Consider the following 18,952-nt stretch of genomic DNA (forward strand, 5'->3'; position numbering starts at 1 on the left):
AAGTCATTCTCCTGTGTTTTAGATACGTAAATCCAAAAGCATTAGATGCAAATCCATTCAGAATATTGCACAAAAGCAGTAAAATTCAAATTTCATGTCTACAAACTCTAATTTAGTAGGAATTTATTATTTAAAATAAGTCATGTTCCATTCACAAAATAACCAAAAAGATTTCTTAGAAAATGTTGTGAAATATGGGGTAGTTACTCAAAAATTAAAAATAGAATTACCATATGATCTAGCTTCTGCATATATATGCAAAAGTTTCACAGGAAGCTCTTGAAGACACATTTACACACCCATGTTCATGGCAGCAGTCACAGCAGCTGCTGAGTTGAATTAATTCAAGTGTCCTCTCATAAATAAAAGCATAAACAAAATTTGATATACAAATGAAGTTTAATATTGTTCAGCCTTATCAAGAAAGACAATTTTGATGCATTCTACATCATGAATGAGCCTTGAGAGCAGTATACTACTATGAAATAAGTCAGTAAGAGTAGAGTAATTGCTTCATGATTTCATTCATGTAAGGGTCTGAGTTAGCCTGATTCACAGAAACAGGAAGTAGGATAGTGATTATGAGAAGACCAGGAAAGCAGCAAATGGCTAATTGTTCTTTAATGGAGATAGAGTTTAAGTTTTGTGAAATGAAATGTTCTGGATACTAGCAGCTCATTTTGTGAATATAATTAGCAGGGCAGAACTGTAGACTAGAAATGGTTAAAGTGCACATTACATATAACGCCTTTTTTTTAAGTCACATACTTTCTAGTGCATTGAGATATTTTAAGGGTGTTCTGGTTTAATTTCATTTTTATTATCCCTTTCATGTTTATTAAGTATGCACTATGTAATTATAGTTTTATAAGTAACAAAGAAGGGCCTGTAGTACATTTCTAGACTGACAAGATTCCCAACAAAACCACTTGAGAAGATGGTTTGCCTTGGCTCACAGGTCAGAGGTCATTCCTTCATGGTGGGAAACAATGGCAACAAGAGCCTGAGACGGCTCGTCCCACTGAATACAATAATCAAGAAGCAGAGAGTAATGAATGCCTCCATCCAGTGGGATTTATACTTTTTATTCAGTATATGCACTCAGTATATTTATACCCTGTATTCAGTCCATGGAAAAGCACTGTTCACAATTGGGGCACATCTTTCCACACTACATCTTTCTATCTTCCAAATAATCCCTCACAAACATATTCAGGGATCTGTTTCCTTAATGATTCTAAATTCCATCAAGTTGACAGTCAAGATCAACCATCACAATATTTCACCTACTGATGGTTTAATAAATTGTATACTCTTTAATTTCTGTAATTACTCTCCTAAGATAAGAGTCACTCTCCTGGTTTAACAGACCAGGAAATCAAGGTACACAGATGTTAAAGGAAAGAGCTGACATCTTAAGTTTGATTTCAGGTGATGGACTCAACTAGAATATGACCCTCTTCTTCAGTCATTTGTGTCAGAATGGTGAGAGATGGAGCAAAGGACCACAACCCGGTCCCACACCTTTCTTTAGGCAAACATTGTTCTTATTTTTGTATCCAATGAACAATGATTGACTAGACCTCCTGTATAATGTCCTTTGTCATTAAAATAATTAATTTTATTATTTATCATCATGGTGATAAAATTTCCTTGAAAAATTATTTTGAATCAAGTGCTTTCTTTCTACTATGATACCTAAAAGACCATAATTAGCTCCATATTTTTTAGATAAAGAAAGTGAGGCTTAGTGAAGTTAAATAATGGGCTCAATTCACACACTTTATAACTAGAAGAGGAAGGGTCAATATTCAAGCCTAATACTTCAGCCGCACTATCATTACTCACTATGACCTTATATTTGATAGAAAAAAATAATTAAAAGGCCTGTAGTTACAACAAAAAGGTGTAAGGAAAGGACTTGGCTAACTAACATCCACACAATGGAGAGAGGTTTCTATCATTCAATCATACAAAAAAGATGGTCCTAGGATATCAAATTCTAATTGAATAAGATTTATCTTGACATTGTGGTACACACTGCCCATCCTCTCTTAGATAGTTTGTGATCCATGTTACAATCCAGACATGTGTGACTATTGTATAGATGACAACCATCAATATCCAATAATACTAGATGCCATGATCAGGCATCACATTCATCATATGCTACAATAAAGGTGTAGATATTCATGTTAAACCAGATGCCAAGGATCTAGTATGGCCTAAGGAAGGGATAAAGCATTTATATTTTCATTCATTCTATGGATAACATAAGACAATTTACCAAACCACATACAGAACAAGAAGATGAAATAAATAATTTGAAAATCAAGAAGTAAAATACATAAGAAAGAATAAAATCAAAGATACAATTAACATCCCATACATTTGGTTGCAGCCTACAGACACTAAGCTTCTTAGAGGCCAGAGAAAAGTTGGATATGTGATAAATCACACAAACAAAACCAAAGAAGCAGGAATCAGATCTTGCTGGCTTCAATATCTAAAATAACTTCTATTGTAGTAGAAAGACAGCATTTGATTCAGAATAATTTTCCAAGGAAATTTTATCACCATGATGATAAATAATAAAATTAATTATTTTAATGACAAAGGACATTATACAGGAGGTCTAGTCAATCATTGTTCATTGGATACAAAAGTAAGAACAATGTTTGCCTAAAGAAAGGTGTGGGACCGGGTTGTGGTCCTTTGCTCCATCTCTCACCATTCTGACACAAATGACTGAGGAAGAGGGTCATATTCTAGTTGAGTCCATCACCTGAAATCAAACTTAAGATGTCAGCTCTTTCCTTTAACATCTGTGTACCTTGATTTCCTGGTCTATTAAACCAGGAGACTGACTCTTATCTTAGGAGAGTAATTACAGAAATTAAAGAGTATACAATTTATTAAACCATCAGTAGGTGAAATATTGTGATGGTTGATCTTGACTGTCAACTTGATGGAATTTAGAATCATTAAGGAAACAGATCCCTGAATACATTTGTAAGGGATTATTTAGATTAGCTTAATTGGTACAGGAAGATATAGGGTAGAAACATACACCCAAAATATGACCCTGGTAAACAAAATGATTTGGGCACAAAATAAACTCAACATTCCACCAGAGGGTTCAAGGGAGAGCTGCATATAACTAAATTTAAGTCAAGGGCAGAGTCCTGTACTTTTAAAAATGTAATACATGACAAGCATAACTAACTGTGCTGATCACAGTGGCATCCCTCTTGGATGAGTCAGAAGGCATTCCAATAATTGCAGGGACTCAGGGCCTTCATTATGGGCACTAATTGTGTTTTACTATAATTGGGCAAAATTGCTACTTGAGAGTTCAAGCAGATAGAGTGCCAGATTAACTAATTTTCACCTTAATAAATGTGTAATTATTTACTAAAAATTTGAATCCCATAGCTGAAACCCTTATACATTATCACTTGGACTGGGTCTCATAAGGCTCCAATGATCCCATAGCTTAGACCAAAAGAGTTGTGATTCTGAATAGTGGAATGTTGGGTACTTATGATGTAGCCCCCAAAGCACTAAAATCTATTCAAATCCACCAGCATCTGAGGCGATTGGCCTGCGGGAGTGTAGCGGCAGCACCATCTGTTTACTCTGGCCCTGTTTGCCTGGATCAAGTAGGAAATGGAAGGCACTAAGCTGAATTTTTCTGAAACTTTGCAGTAATTGAAAGGAGATGGTGGTGCAGAAAGAAAGGGGAGGCTGTTTGGCAACTTAATTATACTGGTCACTCCACGGACTGCATAATAAAGCGAAGGCATATTTTTGAAAGAGTACTAAGCTAAGAGCACACCAGAAGTAGCAGCACTCTGTAGAAGAGCTGGACTCCTCACTTATAATTAGCATTATGAAATTCAGCCCCAAGGTCATTTATTATTGAAATTGCCTTCAGGTGATCTCCAAAACAATTTCATCTCTTGATTTACCTCCTCCTCCCCTTCCTAAAAGTAACAAATGGGATTCATGTGATTAGCCTCCAAGGAGCAAATAGGCTGAGATAAAAGGCAGCCGTGAGCTAATGCTTGGCAGAGCCCAGAAAGGAGGTGCCAAGAGGACATGGGTGGATCATGAGAGAATTGATCGGAAAGCTTCATGTTCCCAGAAGAGAACAGGCTTCAGTGGTTTCCCTCCAGTTTTATTGCACATTAGCAGAACCATATGCTCTGCTCCTGTGGGTAGCACCTGAGGCGGGGCGGGACTGGGGGGTGGGCACACACTGGCTTCAGACCAAGAAGGAAATTGGGAATGTTTCTGTTTAGAAAATGTCAGTTAGGATGACAACAGAAGCTGCCCCTGCCCTCAGTCTTCATGTTATCATTGCTTTCCCGAGTCTTTTCTTGAGATGGGTTTTTTCCAATCTATGTCCACTAAGAGAAGAAAAGCAAAACAAGCAGACAAAGAAGTATGCAGAAGAAAGGAGTCTGCCTTTCATGTAAGAGTAAGAAGAGGGCCGACAATCGATGAGTACAGGGGATAAGAAAGGAGAACAGGGTTTCTTTAACAAACCCAAACCAAACTATATGCGCCAAAGTCATTAGACTCCGAGTCTACTTCATAGGAATAAATATTTTTTTCCCTGAGATTAAACCCTGTACATCTGCTGCAGAAGCTGTTTCTTCCAGCCAACTGAAAACCACATCAGCCAAAACTTGCCTTAGCAACAGTAGAGTGGAACCTGCATACAGCAACCAGCTATTCCCCACACGCTGTCCTGGGCTGTGTCCCAGCTCAGAACTATGACATCCCAACACTTCCGAGTTGTAAACTTAGGGTTGAAATGAGCCACATTTGCTGATGTCGCTCACACTGGGCTTACACTAGCCTCCTGACCTTTGAACTGTGCTGTCCCAAAGCCTCTCAAAGCTCACCCCCTAAGACTTAGCTTCCTAACCTTCCCTCCCTGGTATGATCCCCACTTGCAGTCTTTCCTGACTCCTTTCTTATTACCAGACCCTACTATCTGGCTTGCTACTTTCTCAGGATCTTGGTGACAAATGATAATTTGATTAAATATTGAGACAAAATGTGAATATGTCCCACCCTCTGAAAGCATATTTACAGTTAAGAGGGTTAAGTGCCTTAACTCATGAGAATGTCTATTGGCATAACTTCAAGAAGGAAGGCATTAGGAAAGGAGGACTATCCATAAAGTAATGCTTTCCTGCCTACCCAGAAAAATCATACTTTATCAGGCACGATAGTGCTGGATTCAAGTAATAGAATTTCTAGCTCAGTTTGGCCAAAATAATAAGGATGTTTATTATCCTCTGTTAGAAGTTCCAAGAACTAACAAGATGCAATGCTGTCCTGATACTCTGCTCTGTGCAATTCATCATTTCTTTTCCCTGTCCCCAAATAACCTTTCTCATTTTGGCAAGTACTCCAGACATCCTATATAAACACAACCATGAATAGAAGAAAAGTTAACATCTCTACCTATATGTCTCCATTTATGAGAGACATGTTATATTATCCAATAATCTTTACATATATACACTAGCCAGATTAAGTTCATATTCCTTTGTAACTCAGACATTGGCATCAGAGATGTGTCCGTTATACCTGGCTCAGGCTTTGTTTGTTTGTTTGCTTGCTTGCTTGTTTGTTTTTTTAAAACAGGGTTTCATTGTGTAGTCCTAGCTGTCATGGAACTCACTATGTAGACCAGGCTAGCCTTGAACTCACAGAGGTCCAGCTGCCTCTGCCTCCCAAGTGCTGGGATTAAAGGTGTATACCACTACCACGCAGCCATAACATTGTTCTTTTCTCTTTCTTTCTTTCTTTCTTTCTTTCTTTCTTTCTTTCTTTCTTTCTTTCTTTCTTTCTTTCTTTCTTCCTTCCTTCCTTCCTTCCTTCCTTCCTTCCTTCCTTCCTTCCTTTCTTTCTTTCTTTCTTTCTTTCTTTCTTTCTTTCTTTCTTTCTTTCTTTCTTCCCCTCGGGCTTTTCATACTCTCTCTTTACAGCTGCTTAAGAGAGTTACAAGCCAAATGTGATGATTCACATTTGTAATCTCAGCCCTTGGAAAATGGAAGGAAAATAATTACAAGTTCGGGGCCATGGTGGTTCACACAGTAAGTCCAAAATCAGTCTCAGATTCATGAAAAGACTGTCTCAAAAGTAAGAAAAGAGATGGACTGCAGAGATGTCACATTGTTTAAGATCATGGCCTACTATTGCAGAGGACCAGAGTTCAGTTCCCAGCAATGACATTGAGTAGCTCACAACCACCTAAAACTCTCAATCCAGGGGATCCAATGCTCTCTTCTGGTCTCCATGATCATCTGCATGCATGTACACATGTATACACATGTATACACACACACACACACACACACACACACACACACGCAGAAAGGGGAAGAGAGAGAGGAGAGAGAGAGAGAGAGAGAGAGAGAGAGAGAGAGAGAGAAAGAGAGAGAGAGAGAGAACATGCATAGCCACATAATTAATTTTTAAAGGAATCATTAAAACAAGAAAAAATAAAAATGACATGATTCCCCAAAACAATCAAGATTCTTTGCATGCTGAGCTCAATAAAAGCTAGCTCTTTTGGTATCCTTAATGTTTCTTGTTTTGAATTCCATTATCATAGTTGAAGTTCTGTCAAAAGCTTTGCTGATTTTGTTTTGTTTTGTTTTGAATTTTGAATGATAGGAAGAAGAAGAAGAAGAAGAAGAAGAAGAAGAAGAAGAAGAAGAAGAAGAAGAAGAAGAAGAAGAAGAAGAGAAAGAAGAAGAAGAGGAAGAAGAAGAAGAAGAAGAAGAAGAAGAAGAAGAAGAAGAAGAAGAAGAAGAAGAAGAAGAAGAAGAAGAAGAAGAAGAAGACAGGCTAGACATGGAGCTTGTTGATGGGGGATTTGTCTGTTCTGTGCACAGTCCTGGTTTGAACCCAGCACTGAAAGGAGGAAAGAAAGCAGACAGGAAGTGGGGGGGGCACAATTAGAATACAAGATGAGTGATAGAGTCTGAATTTTGAATATTATAGAGTATATTACATGGTTGTAAATTTCCTTATAACCCTTGACTTTTCAAACAACTGAAGCAAGTGGTTGTTTTAGATCGCACACATACATATCAAATCAGAAGCATGTAAATGAAACATTTACAAAGGCAGCTGAGTGTTCACTGGGCTGATGATGTAGGAATCAGAAATAGTTTTGACAGTACTGAAAAGTCAAAAGTACCAATAACAAACAGGAAAGTGATATGTTTTCTTGGAAGTTGAGAAAAATGGGGAAATATATATATATATATATATATATATATATATATATATATATATACCCTTCACTTTAATGTAATTGTTCTTCAGTGAAGAATACCATCAATGCCCATTGCTCTAAACATTCTAAGTGGCAGCTCCTTCTTTAAGTGGAGCCAAATTATTTTAAAGAGGAGCAAAATTCCAAGCTTTTATTGAGAAGTACATTCCATGCTCTCATCCAGTTGAGAGTAGAACCTCTGGCCTACCTTTCTCTCTATCTGCACAGGGTCTTGTGACACCAGGACTCCCACCACACAGCTTCTCATAGACTGGCAGAGTTATGAAGTCTATTATCTGAACTTACTTTAACTAGAAACACAAGGTCTTTAGACACCTCCCAGACCTAGAATAGGCTAATTCATCTCAATTTACTTATAAATAGTTTTTGGCTTGAAAAACTGTTTTTAGAAAATAACTGAATTATTTATAGCTCTCTATGTAACTGTAAAGAGAAGAAATATGGGGGAAGTTTCTTTGAAATAAAATATGTAAATGTTTAATCCCTTACTGATTAAAAGATTTTGGAAAGTTGTGCAATAGAAATAAAAAAGAAGAAGATATTAGTATGACAGTGATTTTGGGCGAAATGTCCAGTTGTCTACAACAAATTTCTTGCACAAACACAAGGTCAACACAAGCATAGAAGTCAAGTGGGATCCTCAGGAGAAAATTCAAGCTCTTTACAACACCTAGGAGGCAGAGAGCAAACCCAGGGAGGGGTACTGTTTCCATGGCATCTCTCTCAGTCCAGAAGAATGCTATCATGTAAAGTACATGTGGCTAGCAGAACACAGCACTCCCTCCTGGTTAGATCTATACTCATCCTTCCTTACTCATTTTGACAGACGGTTTTGTCTCCTGAAAAAAACAAGTATAATATTGACTTTTAAGAATATTGCTATAAGTGAATATCACCAAACAGCTAAAACTTAACTTTAGCTTTCCATGAGGAACTGCCTGAACCAATGTTTGCCCTTTCTATAAGCATGTTTGGCAGCCATCTGCATTAAACCATATGCAAAGCACAAAAATACCTCACTTTGCTCTAGCCTGTCATCATGCCTGAAATTCTCACCATTAGAATAATTGGAATTTTTTGAATTAAACAACCACTGAACACTCACTACATAAGGGGAATAAATTGATTGTGGAAAATAAAAATAATTCAATTCTATATGTCTATGTTACAGGATACATACACCATTGTGGGAAAGGAAGCAATTGAAAATAATTGCACTGTGATTCTGTATATGTCAAAAGAAGACAGCAAACAATACCCCAGAGAGTCAAGCCAGGGAAGGTGTCACCCAACTAAGGCCTTTGGGGAAATTTGTGTGCCTAATTAAATATGTGCAAGACACCTTAAAAAGAAAGATTTTTAGCAAGACTATAGTGATAGAATGCAAGCAGAATAGGAACATCTGTGAAACCATAGGGACTACTTTTGTTTACACATTTCCTTCAAAACGGATAATCCAACATGACTCCAACTCATTAACCTAAAGACACTGCAGGGAAAGGCTAGCAGACGCTAGAATACAGAGCGAACAAAATAATTGGACGAGATATTTTGATGGCCAAAAGAAGCCCATGAAATACTCAAAACACATAGAATTGAAAGTTCTGGGGGTTTCTAGCAGTGTATGGAGTCCCTAGACAATGAAATAGAGGTGCCAGCGTGAATCTAGACTTTGCAATGGGTTCTTCGAATGGGTTAATCTGCTTTGACAAAGCAAAAAGAAAATAAATCCAATGATACACTTTGCTCAAGAATGTGGAATATATATTGAGGTCAACCTTAGGGGACACAAAAAATCAGAGTGAAGGTTCCAGCTCTGACAGGGACCTGGGATGATTGTGCTTTCATTCTTTTCTGGGTCACACTGACATGAGGCCCAGAGACAGGTTTGAAATCTGCAGAAGAAGTCAGCACATGCTAGAACGGAAAGAAATCCCACACCCATTTGCTTTTAGCAAGGGGGAAAAACACTCCAGAATAGTATAGCACTTTGAATAAAACAATAGTCACTACTTAGCTTAAAACTCTGAAAATGCCTCTGATGGCTGTGATAAAATTAAAGTGTTAAATGACAACAGAAAAAAAATATGTGCTACGGATATAAATACTAAACTTATCAGGAAAAAAAAAGCTACTGAAAGCTACTAACCAATAATCAGTAAAAAGCAACTTTAAAAAACTGGGCAACACTTTGGATTTGTTAAATAAGCAATTTAAAAGTTGTATGTAATAAAATTATATTAACACTATCTCAGAACTAGGGTTTTAAGTATTGACATAAGACTTTGACTTGGTTATTTTATGTATTTTAAGGAGACATATTTTGTGTAACAGATCATACATCATAATTATTCTGATAGTAAAATATTACATGAAACTTTAATATAAATCAAGGAAAATGATATAAATGCTCTGTTTTATTACTAAAATTGTGACTTGAAAATTGTAGAACAGGGGACTAAAGAGATGGTTCAATATACAAAGCTCTTGCCATCCCATGTGTGAGGACCAGACTTCAGACCCCCCAGCATCCACGTTTCTACTCTACTATCTACAAAAATCATATATTGTTTCATGTTATGTCACATATGCAATAAAATTTTTAAGAAACTCCACCGTTGCATTGGCTGGTTTCAATAGCCTTCTTTGCTTTGGTACACTGTCAACAAAAGTTGAGGGTCTTTTTTTTTATTTTTTTCTTTAAGAATTAGTAATAATTTAAATTCTCACCTTAAGAAATTAGGGAGTGCTCATATCTGATTTTGTCCCCATGAATTTCACAGGAAGGAAAGGAAGGGGATAGAAGAGAAAGCATAGAAGTAACAAGATAGAGAGACTCCGAGCCATTGTTGGAGGATGTTGGCACCAGGAGAAATCCCTAATGAAGATAAAGCAAGAAGTCAGAGCACAGGCTGTCAGTGGACAGTAGTATGCCATGTGACTAAGCCTTGTTGAAGACATACATGCAGGAAAGCCTGCCATCTGCACTGCTGGCTGCTGTGAGTGGCCCTCTGTTAGCTAGGTGAAAACATTCAGCAGGAAAGACATGTTCAGCAGTCACAGAAATGGGGGGGGGGGGTAAAGTGATCCTCCAAGTTTAAGTTCCCATGGAATCAGAAAAAAAAAAAAAACAAAAAAAAAACAAAAAAAACTGGGAGGGCTTCAAACCTCCACAGTTCTTAGAGAATGGTTTCAGCTAATCTTAGACTTCCTTAGACCCCCCACCAGCTGACTTCCACAGAATATAAGTTAACAGCAGGGCAAAAAAAAAAAAAAAAAAAAAAAGTAGGATCTATGTCTTTACTCCCTGGGTCAGCTCTTGGCTGTGATTCTATGCTGTCTCTCAATTTCATTTCCTATTTGTATGTATTCTAAGACACAGGAAACAGCAATCATAGAACCAGATGGTAAGACAAGAGAGAAGGAAAAGAGGAGATGTTGGTTAGACTAAAGTATACTTCCCAGGTACTGAACAATCTATTCAAACACCTATGAGAGAATAAATTGTTAAACAGAAGCCAAATGGCAAAGATAAACCATCAGCGTTTTCTGTTGCTTTTGTGCCTCCTCTTCTTTTGTCTTGGTTTTTCTTTTTAACAATCAATTGATAATAACAGAAAAATGCCAAGTTTCCCAAACTCCAGATCCAACATCAGTTAAAACAATATGGGTCTCAGCTATCTTGCTATTGCTATTTTTTTTAGTGTTTTGTTTTTAATCTATAAGCAAAAAGCCATCCAAGAGACCATTTGGGAGAATGAGAAGCTGTTGCAGCCCTTTGTTGTAGCTCCCCCACTCCAACAATAACAGTCCGAGATTCCTCAGGCTCTCCAATATTCTGGACTGAGAGGAAGAGTCTGAAGAATAGAGGCCTTCATCGATCTCTCACTCATCAGTCTTGGATTGAGGACAGGCTGTGACAAAAGACTAGACCTCCAGGAGCCAAAACAAAAGGAGATTTTATATGAGGTCCTTCCTCTAACATAACCACCAGTGAAATCAGTGAACTTGTATTGAGAAAAGAACAATAACACAGCATGCCAAAGGCGATTACTGCTGATGGAGGATATGACAGACAAATCTTCACCTTATTTCTGTCCTGTTCTCTTCCCACAGTGTCATCAATCTCTTCTTCGCCTGGAAGGCAGCAAAGCATCTAAAAGAGCAGCAGCAGGCATGACAGGCATCTGAGATCCACTCCTGCAGTGATGTGTGCTTCTCCTAAGGTTTAAGGCAGGCTGTGATTCAGGAGTAATTTGAACTTTATTTTACCTATCACCATGGAAATTAGCTGTAGCATCCCTTTAGCCTAAGTGTTTGTGGTCAGAAAACCAAGAGCTCTGCTGTCACAGGGAACTTGTGAAAAACATCCAAACTCGGGCCTCCTGCTGAGCCAAAATCTGTATTTTCACAAGATCCTAGGGTGTGTTTTATGCACATTAAAACTTGAAATGTGCTTTAGGGAAGCTTGGGAGGTAGCACCCCTTGTCACTGCACAAATTGCTTGAGCAAGTCACTCCATGGTAGTAGAAATAATATATATATATATATATATATATATATATATATATATATATATATATATATATATATGCTTTCCAGCACTTATTCCTATTCCTAGTGTTCTTGTCCTAGCACCTGCCTATTGTTGAGCAAATTACCCAGCAGTACCTGGTTCTCAGTTTCTCAGCATTAAATAATAAAACCTATACCCACAACACTGTGAGGATTAAACTAAACAATGTGGCCAAGACATCTATTCCAATGACTGGGCCAGTGAATATTTAAAATCCTCAAAGTGTGGGAAAGCCCTCTTTTTGCCTCAGGGAGCTCAGCTTAAGCCTGTAAGTAAAGTTGGTGGATGCAACCTCTTCTCATTGGCTTTCCTTTTCTCAGGGGGGTTTACCTTTAGATAATAGCACCCAGGAATATTTCTTCTACAGACTTCCACTGAACCAAAGATTCAGGACCGAGAGTTTTCCTATCTTTCTGTGTTTTACTTATTTTAATTGGCTTCCCTTGCTTTCCATTTAGTTAAGGATCCCCAAGAACAAAATAGTAGTACTTCAACAGGGATGGAACAAACGAATCAACTATCTGGTTGCCTTTGTCCTGGAGAAATTAGAAAGTAAAATAAGTAATGAGAACAGTCTGCTAGGCCTTAAGCAGGGAAGACACTGATTCACAATTTACAAAACATGTGCTGAACATATATTTTTTTGTATTATGCTAGAAAACAGAGATCAGTCTTTTACAGTCTATAAAAGGTGCCTGAATAAGTGATGTAGCAAAAGGAATGTGTGGCATTTGACTGATACAAAGGGGATTTATACTATAATTATATAGTTATGAGCAAATTGTTTGCAAGTCTATCAGTACAATTTTAGAATAAGGAAAAGCTGGCTGGGTACAAAACCAAGGGTAGAGAATTAAAAAGAAAATGTGAACCTTTCTATGCCTCCTTTTAAACATTTTCATATTAGAAGTAACATTCTACTCATAACTACCTTGCAAGAATGAAATTTCTTTGAAAGTACCTAGTGTTGGTGCTGAACAAATTATGATTGGTTTAGATATTTTGTTTGTCATGGATTGGTATAGGAATAACCGGCCTACCTCTTACAAACTGTAGACAACAAGCAAGGGGGCTCAGGATCATGATAGTCTCTGAAAGAGTAGCCCAAATTATATACACATTAATAAGAAAAGTTAAAGGAAAAAATGTTGACATGGATAAGTAACCAAAAGCCTCTAAGAAAATCAGATCTCAAAGATGCTCAAATTGACCTATCTGATGTCTACAAAATCTCCTCTTCAGCACATGTAAGGGAGAAGACACTATCTACACAGTACACAGTACACAGCTAGTACTGAGTACCCTTTGAGTTCTTCTTCCTTAGCATGCATCATACCCAGCACATCATACCCAGCACCAAGGCTTGATCACTTCTCTGCTGATGTTAACTCAGAAACAACCACAATAGTTTCCATTCCTTCTTTACAATGTAATTCAGTCATGTAGATCTCAGTGCTGGACATATTGTTTCTAATCTAGAACAATGACAATAAAGAAGTGCTGAACAACTTTGTTGTTGAAGGGGAATCTATAGGCAGAAGGAAGGAAAAAGGTATCCTTATGAATGTGTAATTTTAAAAGTACCAAATTTCAATTTATTGACTTTCTGTGAAAGTTTTGGCTTCATGGTAGGAAAAAACAAATAAACAGATGGTAATAGCTCCGACAGGAAGCAAAGCTGGTTGAGGAGCGCCCAACTAGATCAGGCCCTCTGGATAAGTGAGACAGTTGATCAGCTTGAACTGTTTGGGAGGCCCCCAGGCAGTGGGACCGGCACCTGTCCTTAGTGTATGAGCTGGCTGTTTGGAACCTGGGGTCTATTCAGGGACACTTTGCTCAGCCTAGGAGGAGGGGACTGGACCTGCCTGGACTGAATCTATCAGGTTGGGCTGAATCCCCAGGGAAGTTCTTGCCCTGGAGGAGATGGGAATGGGGAGTGGGCTGGGGGGAGGGGGAGGGGGGCCGGGAGGAGGGAGGACAGGGGACTCCGTGGTTGATATGTAATATTAAATCAAATTATAAAAACATAAAATAAAAAATAATCACTTGAAATTCTATATAAATTTTATGGTGACTTCTTATGTATATGGAATAAATCATTAGAATTTTGATTGAGAATTCACCAACAGATTGATTAGAATCATACTGAGGTCTTAAAATACTCCTCTAATGAATGAATAAATTAAATAAATTTATTTACATAAAAAAGCCATAAATTTTCATATTCACAAATAGAAATAATAATAGACATAGGAATGTGTGGGAGTCTGAATGAGGAATGGCCCCCATAGGCTCATATATTTGAACACTTAGTTCCCAGTTGGAGGCATTGTTTTGGGAAATTATGGAACCTTTAAGAAGTGGAGCCTGGCTGGAGGAAGTATGTCACTGGGAGTGGGCTTTGAGAGTATATACCTTTATTCAGCTACCCACTCTTTCTCTGCTTGCTGTGTACAGATGAAAATGTGATCAGCCAACTTCCCACTCCTGATGCTTTGCCCTCTTCCCTCACTATTATGGACTTTATCCCTTTGGAAAAATGTTTAAACAAACTCTTCCTTCTTTAAGTTTTGATTTGGTCATGGCATTTTATCATAGGCACAGAAAGTTAACTAACAGGATGCCTTTAGAACACAGGTCAGCAAATAAAGGCCATTTGATCTTGATTTCACAGGGACACAGCTTTGTCCCTTCTTTTCTATTGGCCATGACTGCTTTCTCACCCCAAAGACACAGATGAGTAAGTGTTAGAGATTATAAAACCAAAATCCTCAATATTTACTCTCTGGCCCTTTCCAGAAAAAGCCTGTCCAACTCTGCTGTAAAACCCCATGGGGAAAATGGCTCTATCATTTTTAGAGGAATACATTTATTAGATAGTGCTTATTGAGGCAGAAAATATATGATGTGCTTTTGGAACTTGTGGAGGAAAATTGGTGAAGGAAGGAGACAAGGGCAGTGTTTAGGTTAAGGTCTCATCATAAGATGAAAGATGGCTCTGGGTATAGCAGGCTGTCATCCTCAGAAGAGGTGTCAAAGAAAACAAGTGTGTATGGGGGGAGGGCATGAATTCAAGAAGGATATGGGAGGAGTTGGAAAGTGGAAAACTGTGTAGCTACATTTTAATTTAAAAAATAAAATGACATAAATGAATATTCATCATAACCCTTAAAATATCAAAACCCTTAAAACTAGTTCTAGTTGCTAGAATAGTTTAGTCAGTAAATTGTTTGCCTTAGACTTGAATTCAATCCCCCCGAGAACACTCTTAAAAATGTTGGCATGTACTTATAATCCCATTGCTTGGGAAGTGGGGGGAAAAAGTAGTACTGAAATACAATTCTCATTTTCCAACACCAGAGGACCAAGGTCTGCTGGCTGCTCACATGGGATGCAGCTTTTCACTCTCAGCCACTCATTGCCAAATCCCAGTCACTCTCCCTTTGCTTTTATGGTAACATGACCCTGCTCTGCAAATATACTCACAAGTTTTGGGATTTATTCAGCATCTATTCTAAATATAAAAATTCACACAAACTCAGAAAAGAAAAGAGATTCAACTCAGCCGCTAAAACATCTTACAAACTTAGTTGTGGCCTGATTTCTGGGTCACTGTCACAAAGGGACAGAAAGGAAGGGAGAGAGGAAGAAATTATCTGTCAAGTTAGAAGACATGAGTGATTAGATTAAATTATGGTAACACCTATTATAAATCTGTGGAGGGAAATAAAAACTACTTTTGCTTGAAAAAACAAAAGGCTTCACTGCAAAAGAAAAATCATAAAAATATCACAGGGAAGGGTGTTGACACATGTATTTGAAGTTTGGGAGGTTTTTTTGATAAATAAAATACAAAGAAAAGATAGGAACACAAGCTGAAGTTAGAGCTGTGGATAACTGACCAAGGTCATTGGCTCCTTCTGACATGACAGCAACATTCAACCCTACAGTGCCCTGTCCCAGGGCATCTATCCACAGTAACAAGCTTCCCCTCACAGAAAAAAAATGAGGTAAATATTGTCCTCAGCCTTATCTATGCAGCCGCTGTTGTGATTTGAGCAGCCAAACTTAAAACATAAGAAAAAATAGTTGGTAAATTAGATCCCCCCTCCCTCTCTCTAACAAAAGATGCCTGGGGTTTCCTACAAAGCAAAGAGCATACATTTTCTATGAAACAGTTCAGGTAGCAAAAGCAGAACGTGGGCTTAGGTTTCACACTCTAATCTTTCAATAAGTAAGTGTCCTTGTTTGATTCAGATGAAAGATGGAGGGAAGAGAAATGGCAAATTAGAAAGAGGGAATTATGTCCTCAAACAATGGCCCAGGGAGTACAAAAAGAAATCTGGGTGCTGAAGATAGGCTCTGGGCCTTTACTGGGCCAAAATTTGATCATGCTTAACAGCGACTGGCAGAGAAAGAAAGCACCATCAGACATGACTGAGAGAAATATCAGCAAAACCTGACTACTGTCATATGTAGCTTGGACTGAGCCAACCCTTTATCACAGACCTGATGACTTCCAGCTTTCCCACCACAAGGTCCACCACAGCAAACCCTGATCATGTGGTGAGATGGATATATCATCCTATAACTGTGAAGTCTCTGAGGGCTTGAGTTTCTAAATAATGGACACAAGTGCTTATTGGATGTGGAGCAAGGATACCTTTTTGTCTTAAGCTACTGAGACTTTCTCTTGGCTCTAGCATGACTTAGTTAATGCTTACCAATATCCCAAATGAATCCATATTAATCATACTTATAATCATCTGGTAGTCTTTTCTCCTCATGCTCCTTAAGAAGACTTGCCCTTCAAATAGTGCCTACTGAGAAGTAAAGTCAGTGGGGGAGATGAAATTTATACTGCTACATGATCCTGCTCATTAGACATGGTTACTTTGACAAGCAATACAGAATGTCTCAAAAATGTCCTCACATATCCCAAGAGATTTTTATGCCCAATTTCTTGAGAAAATAGAAGGCTTATCTAAAAACTTAATGTTTTAAATGTGTAACAATATGGTCAGCATGATGGTTGTGACTGTCTTAATGAGAGTGGACCCCATAGACTCAAATATTTTAATACTTAGTTCCCAGTTGGAAAAACTGTTTGAGAAGCATTGGGAGATATGGCTTTGTTAGAGAAGGCATGTGACTGGGGGTGGACTTTCAAAAGCTCATGCCAGGCCCAGTTACCTCTCTCTGCCTCATGTTTGTTGAAGATATGAGCTCTCAGCCAGTGCTCTAGTACCATGCCTGCCTGATGCCATGCTCCCTGCCATGATGGTCATAGACTCACCCTCTGAAACTGTAAGCCCCCAATAAACTCTTCTTTCTATAAGTTGTCTCAGTCATGCTGTCTTATTACAGCAAAAGAAAAACCACTTTGACAGAAGAATGGCTCACACCTTTAATCCTTGCTCTTGGAAGACAGACACAGGAAGATTAATGTCAATTCAAGGCCACCCTAAGCCATATAGTAGGTTCATGTTTAGGCAGGTAATGATATGAGATCCTGATTCATAAAAACAAATAGGAGCTGGATTGGTGGCTCAGTGGTTAAGAGAACTGTCTGCTCTCCCAGAGGACCCAGGTTTGATTACCACCATCCATATGGCAGTTGACAACCATCTGTAACTCCAGTCCCAGGGAAACCTAACACCCTCTTCTTGCCTCTACTGGCACAGACACACCCATGATGACATACATACAGACAAAAAATATGTCCATACACATAAGATAAAATAATAATAAAAATTAAAAACATAGTAATAATAGAATTGTTCTGAATAATGAAGGAGAAAGGGAAAACACACAAAAAATTCATTGTTCATCCTCTGATGCTTCATCAGCTCTTATAGGGACTATGAAACACCATCAGTGATTGAGAAATGATTTTACTATCAATTACAACACAAAAAGCAATAAACCTTATGAATGCATCAGCAGCCTGCCTATGAAACTATCTGTGAATGGGTGACATCCGTTGCATGCTCTATGACAGAACAGAAGTTAGCACTGTAGCCTACAGCAGGGTCCTATTAGTTCAAAGAAGAGCTGATGGACTATATCAGGGGTAGCATCCAAGGAATTCCACCACATAATTGCAAGCTTAAATATAAGTTCACTACTTTGGTGATTATTATCTAGAGTCTTAATAACCCTCGCCTGCACTAGAATAGGATTCATGGAAAGGTGTTAATAGAACCACCACGTAGCACCTGGAGTGGTTGAAATAACCATGCATAAATGCATAAATGAATTAATGCCTTCAGTGAATGTTTGTGTTCAGCTCTCTTGTCACAGATACACTAAGTAAATCTTACTACAAACAGGAGATATCAACAGCAATAAAAAGTATGAAAACCAAAGTCATGGGATGCTATACTAAAATGCTTTCTAGTTCTAAGGTCACCATTATTTATATTTCCACAGCATTTTCTTTGCAATTTATAAAATAGCATGTGGGGATCACCATTAAAATGCCAAGCATGCACCACAAAAAAGCTCTAAAGTTGTTTTAGGGATAGAAAAGGGTGTGACATCTAGAATAGTTGTTCATGAAATTCTCTGTGAGCTGTTGAGCCCACCACAGTTCCCAGGCAGCAGCCTGAAGCTGCTTCACTTTAATCAGAAAAGATGGATGGAATGGAGCCCACTTAGTTCGTGGCTGCCAGCCCTCTTCGTCTCCCTCCCACAGACACATATACAGGAAAGCTGGCAGCTCCCCTCTCCCTTCCTGTCGTTCTCACTAGGCAAAAGAGTAGGCAGATGAAGGAGGAGAGGGAAATAAGTGGCTGCCAGAGCACTTGCCACATTCAGAGTTGCCACTACAGGCTTTCCCAGCACCCAGCATTCCTCAGGTGTTCTGCTGGGTTCTAGACAGAGAAAAAGATGCAGACAGCTAAACCAGGCATTCCCCTAGAAAAGCAGACCCCAACACCAGGACCAATAAACAAGATGATTTCATCCTGATCAATCCCTCGTATTTCTAAAAGTAGAATTGGAAATTAGGTAAAATTTGTACTAAGCTCAGAAAAATCTTCCTGAAT

The sequence above is a fragment of the Peromyscus maniculatus genome, chromosome 2 (genome assembly GCF_049852395.1).
Source record: "Peromyscus maniculatus bairdii isolate BWxNUB_F1_BW_parent chromosome 2, HU_Pman_BW_mat_3.1, whole genome shotgun sequence".
Classification (NCBI taxonomy): Eukaryota; Metazoa; Chordata; class Mammalia; order Rodentia; family Cricetidae; genus Peromyscus; species Peromyscus maniculatus.